Consider the following 5,900-nt stretch of genomic DNA (forward strand, 5'->3'; position numbering starts at 1 on the left):
AAACGAGAGTTTTTTTTTCCCCTTCTCTAATAATACAGAAAAAACGATGTTTTGTGGAAAGGCATCTAACCTTCCTTAGCAAGAAAATTTCAATGGACTCCCAGGAATTCATGAGAATGATTGACTTAAAGCTAAGGCATAGATTCAATAATAGAACGATGCAATGCTACCATAAACCAAATATTTAGTTTATTTTTGTAGCAAGAAAATTATTATACATCTTTCATGTAAGTGTATCGTCCAGGACCGTCATATCGAAATATGTAACCATCCGGATACCCTGAGTCATAATTTCCATAAATACCAGAATAATTAGGTCTATTAGAAGATAATCGGGCTCTGTTGGGTCGGGTCATAATTTGTCACCCCTAACTAGAAAGAACAACACGAAGAACCATAGAGAACAACAAAACAAGTGTAACTCTATATGTCCTGTACAGACTCAAAAACGGACAGTATCATATACTTTATACAAACTCAAAAAATAGGGTAAATATGCATTGCCCTGCACCACTCCTATTAGTAGCAGTTATTTTCATTCTCACCACTTTAGCACATTGTATTTTAACTTCAAAGGTAACTTGCTGATGTATATCTTCCAAGCAAGGCGCCTTTTTCTGAAAAATCAGCATGTTTGGAGCATTTCAAATGTGATATACACATGCAGCCACCGCAACCCTCTTGATTACCTTGATGCATTTGCTCCCCTTCCAAGCTGAGGTTGCCCAAGCTAAGATTTCTTGTCACCTACAGGGAGAATTAGTTTTTTGCACAAAAGCCATCACTTGTAAACTGAAGCTACACTAAAAGAATAAATGGTCCATTCTCTCAATCTTCACACCACATAGAGCACAAGAGTTATCCTCCAGCACCCCAATATGTTGAAGCCTGATTTTTGTAGGCAATTTATCGTGACAGGCCAACCAAGTTGCAAAAACATGCTATTCCACACAATATGATCCCACTGCTTTTTTTTTTCTTCTCAATTTCACCTAGAATTACTTGATAAGTTGCAAAGGTGCTAAACTCAGCTTTTGGTCCATTGCATTTCAAATAGCCACTACTAAAAAATATACATAACAAAGCTTCCTGCCTCAGCATAAGAATTCTCTTAAAACCCCAAGAGAAATGAGGTTTTATATCAATATCCCACAGAGAACTCTCTCTGATATAGTCATTATGCACCCATCTTATCCAGAGAGTCCTTTTTGAGAATGAGATACTAGAGATTATTCATAACAAAACATTTATTCAAACAAGATTAATGTTGAAGACCAAGTCCCCCACCGGTTTTAGGATTGCATACCTAAGTCCGGGCCACTTTTGCTTTGATGTGTTGACCATAAGATGCAGTCCATAAGTAATCCCAACATAATTGTTCCACTTCATGTATAACCCCCTTAGGCAAGAGGAATATGCTCCCCCAATAAGCATTCATACTATAAATGAAAGATTTTATAAGTTGCAATCTGCCAACATAAGATAAGAATCTAGTAGTCTAGTTTTTAACTTAATAGAGAATTTTCTCAATCAGTAACGCAAAATGAGAAGAGGAAGGCCCTTTGGATGAAAGAGGAATGCCCAAGTATTTTACAGGGAGAAGCCCTTCAACAAAGCTCAAGTGTTGAAAGACCAATTTTTTATTAATACTGGATACCCCTCAAAAAAACACTTGACTCTTAGACAAGTTTGCACAAAAGCCCAGAAAGTTGAGAGAAGTGAGAGAGCCTCGAAGAAAGTTTTCTCAATAGAGCTCATATCCCTTATACAGAATAGCATCGTGTCATCAGCAGAGCAATAGTGAGTGCCCACATTTTGGATTGAAATGAAAATCTCTCACTTACCCCAAGTCAGGTAAGCTCCTAGTAAGATACTCCATCACCAAGACAAAAAGTTAGGGCGGGCGCGGGGGGGATATGATTCCCTTGCCCAATGCCTTTTTTAGTTGGAATAATTTGCTGGGTTGGCCATTTACCAAGATGGTGTAAGATGCAGTTTTCAAACACTCCATAATCCAATTGATGAATTTAACAGGAAATTTTAGACCCTTAAACACATTAGCAAGAAATTGCCAATTGACAGAGTAATACGCTTTTCTCAAATCAATTTTTAGGGTACACGTAGGAGAAATGTTCTTTCTCCCATACATGTGAACAAGTTCTTGGGCCATCATAATATTGTGAACAATACTTCTAACTTTAATAAAGGCTCCCTGATTATCACTCACGAGATAGGGCATCAACTTTTTGAGCCTATTAGTTAGCACATTTGAATACATTTATACAGAATGTTGCAACAGACAATAGGCCTGTAATCAGATGCATTATTGGGACATTGGGACATAGGGACAAGAGTAATAGGTGTAGACTTTAAAGATTTAAGCATTCTGCCAAACCTAAAGAAGTTACAAACTGCATAGACAACATCAGCTCCAACTATATTCCAAGAGTCATTGTAGAATTTGGAAATGAATCCATCAGGTCTTGGACTTTTTTCACATTGATTTAAAACATATCAACTTTGATTTCAGTTGAAGAAACTAGCCTACAAAGCTCAATGCATTGGTCAACATTGATGAGAGGAATGAGGTCAACAAGGAGTATCGATACCAGAATATTACCATAGGAACTCACCAATTCTTCCTGAATATCCTCTTGCTTTATAAGCTGGACACCATGAGAGTTGGAGATAGATACAATAGAATTCCTCGTTCTTTTTTATTTGACAGAGGCATGGAAGAAAGAAGAATTGCTATCACCAAGATTTAGCCAATTCACTCTAGCTTTTTGCTGGAACATACTTGAGAATTAGGAGAAATTGTTTCATAACATCACTTTCATCTGCAATCAAACTAGCATTTGTTGGATCATTCTGGATATCAATTTGAGCCTGACATAGGGCCTCTCTAGCCTTTTTGACTCTAGCAGAGATCCCCCCAAAGAATTGAGCATTGAAGCTTTTTATTGAGCTTTAACTAACTTTAGTTTTTGCACAACTCTAAACATAGTTGAACCCTATATCTAATTGCTCCAAGCATAACAAACAACCCCTTTAAATCTAGGGTGCTCACTCCAAGAGTTAAAATATTTATAAGATGATCTCATAATAAAAGGAGTATGCAAAGAAAACAAAGCTGGACCATGATCAGAGATGCCAGGAGCCAGAATTCAGTATCAGTGGAGTATGAAAAGAAAACAAAGCTGGACTATGATCAGAGATGCCAGGAGCCAGAATTCAGTATCAGTGGTGGGGAATAAGTCAAGCCACGAATCATTGACTAAGACTCTATCAAGTTTACAAAACACCTGTTTGTTAGACCAAGTATAGAAACACCCTTTAAACTTCATATCTATCAGTTTAGCATCACTTGTAAATCCTTGCAGTTCCACGAGTTCATTTCTATAGATAATTCTCCCTTGGATTCTCTCCTCAATGTTGAAGAGGCAATTAAAATCACCTAGCACAATCCGCGGCAACTTAGCAGATGATCGAATGGACCTAAGATTTTCCCAAAGGCTGGTTCTTTGGTTGGCTGGATTGTAACCATAAATGAAAAAGCAAGGAAAGAAGAGGAGGTGCTCCTATCCTCAAAAAGACAATGGATCAGCTGAGAGGTAATAAGGAGGCTTTGAACATTTATGATTTGAAGCATCCCATAGTACCATAGTTCTACCATGCACATCATGATCAAAATTATGCAAGAAACTCCAGTTAGGAGCACACTTATTAGCAACAACAGAAGGAAGAGAAGGTTGGATTTTTGTTTCTAAAAGACAAAAAAGAGAAATATTATATATGTACATTAAGAAAATCCTTAACCTCTTTCTATTTATTAGGGTAGTTAAAGCCGCTAATATTCCAGCATCCTAAAGCTTTCATCCAGGATGGGATGAACTACTTCTTCCTTTTACACTCCTCTGCCCCCCTGACATTTGAATTAGATGGAATAATGGAAACATTTTTCTTAATACACCTAGCTTTTTGGTTCAACAAATATATCAATCCTCAAGGGGTGTGCTCTTATCTACATTATTAGTTACATCAGCACCAATTCCCATGGGCAAGACCTTACCTAGACTTTTTTAGTGTTTTTCTCTTGCATTTATCAAGTTTATGCCCAAACGCCTTACAATGAGTATACCTAGGAGCCGTCCACTCAGATTTCACCCTTTGGTCAAGTTCTCTGCCACAAGGACCTCTAATTTTTTTTTTTTTGAGATTGTGGTAATTCAAAATCTGCTTGTACCTCTATACAAACACGAGCATAATAGATTTTATCTTTTTTAGCAGTGATGCTGTCAGTGCAAACAGGTTTACCAATTACACTAGCAAGTTTACTCAAAGCATGTTCATTCCACAAATGAAGCTTTACATTAGGAAATTTCACCCAAATCGGAATATGGGAAACATTCAACTCTTCAAGATTATGATCAACTGACAGCAGAAGTAACATCAAGGGATTATTAACAAAATACCAATGCCTGTTGAAGGATAGCCATTTTGATTCATTTGTAGAGAATTTGAGTAAGAATATTCTTGAATCCATAGCTAGAACCTCAATTGATCCCTGCCCACCCAAGAATGTAACCAGCTAGGGCAAACTTCCATTTCTCAGCACGACAATCCCATTCTGACTCATCAAATTGGATGCAATTCGGTTCCGCAAACTACTGAGATATGAAAAAGAGGTCCAAACCATTCTCTTTCTTGCGATTTCCAGCAATAATCAATGCCCATGAAGTCTTAGAAGTCCTCTGATCTAAAACCCCCAAATTCTGATTACAGCCCTCCGGAGAACGAGCCACTGAGGATTCCTCTTGAGACCGAGAGGGATTACCTTGAGCTAGATGTGATGAACCTAACATCATGCTCGAGAGATTTGATCTAGAAGAGAAGGCAAGAAGAAGAAGGAGAGGCGCACGATAGTGAGAAGGGATATCATGCACCAAAAAAAGAAATGATGATGAGGAGGATAAATGAAGTGATGAACTCAATGGAAGAGCCTGATCAATTTTCTGATCCATGGATAACGTGATGAGGAGGATGATACATGAAGTGACAAACCCAATGGGAGAGCCTGATCAATTTTCTTATCGATGGAAAGAATGATGATTGTCAACACCATTTGCTTTCAATTGTATCAAGTGGGGGTGGACTCGCACTTCAATCTTATTAAAGTTTTTTTTATATTTTGTGTTGCCCTTGGATTCAAAGAGTAGACATTTGTTTCATTTATGTGTTATATTAAGAGAAGTTAATTTTCACATTTACTTTTGGAATGAATTTTTGCTTTAACCTCACTTATTTGTTTTGTATTTGGGATCAGATAGTTGTTTGTTTATATGTTGTATTACCATATATATATATATATTTATGTCTGAGTACAATGAAAGATATTTTTAATAAAAATAGCAAAGGGAGTGTATGTTTTTACATGTTTCTATTAATACTATATAATAGATGCGAAATAATGTATGTATTTTGAACAAGGGAATTTTAAAAATAAAATAAAATATTAATACATAAAACTTAAGGTTGATTAAATAAAACGGCATAAGCAATACATGGGGATGCATAATGTGCATTAACAAAGAGCACTAATCCGTCCATCGGACAGAGTAATACTAGTGTTAGGTAAGAGGAAATACAATTGATTAGCAAGATAAGCATTTAGCCAACTAGCATTAATCTGAGCCCTATCAATTGTAGTCCATACTCTTCCATCTACATCCTGCCTATTTTTCAAGTAGTGCTTGATATTACACATTAAATATTTGATTGGTTGGTCACTTGGTCCTAGTCTATCGAAAAACTAGAATTTTGGTCCTAGTCTATCGAAAAACTAGAAAAACTAGAATTTTCTAGTTTCCAAAAGTTTCAAAACAAAAAATAGATGGGTC

This window comes from Asparagus officinalis, chromosome 8 (assembly GCF_001876935.1).
Source record: "Asparagus officinalis chromosome 8, Aspof.V1, whole genome shotgun sequence".
Classification (NCBI taxonomy): domain Eukaryota; kingdom Viridiplantae; phylum Streptophyta; class Magnoliopsida; order Asparagales; family Asparagaceae; genus Asparagus; species Asparagus officinalis.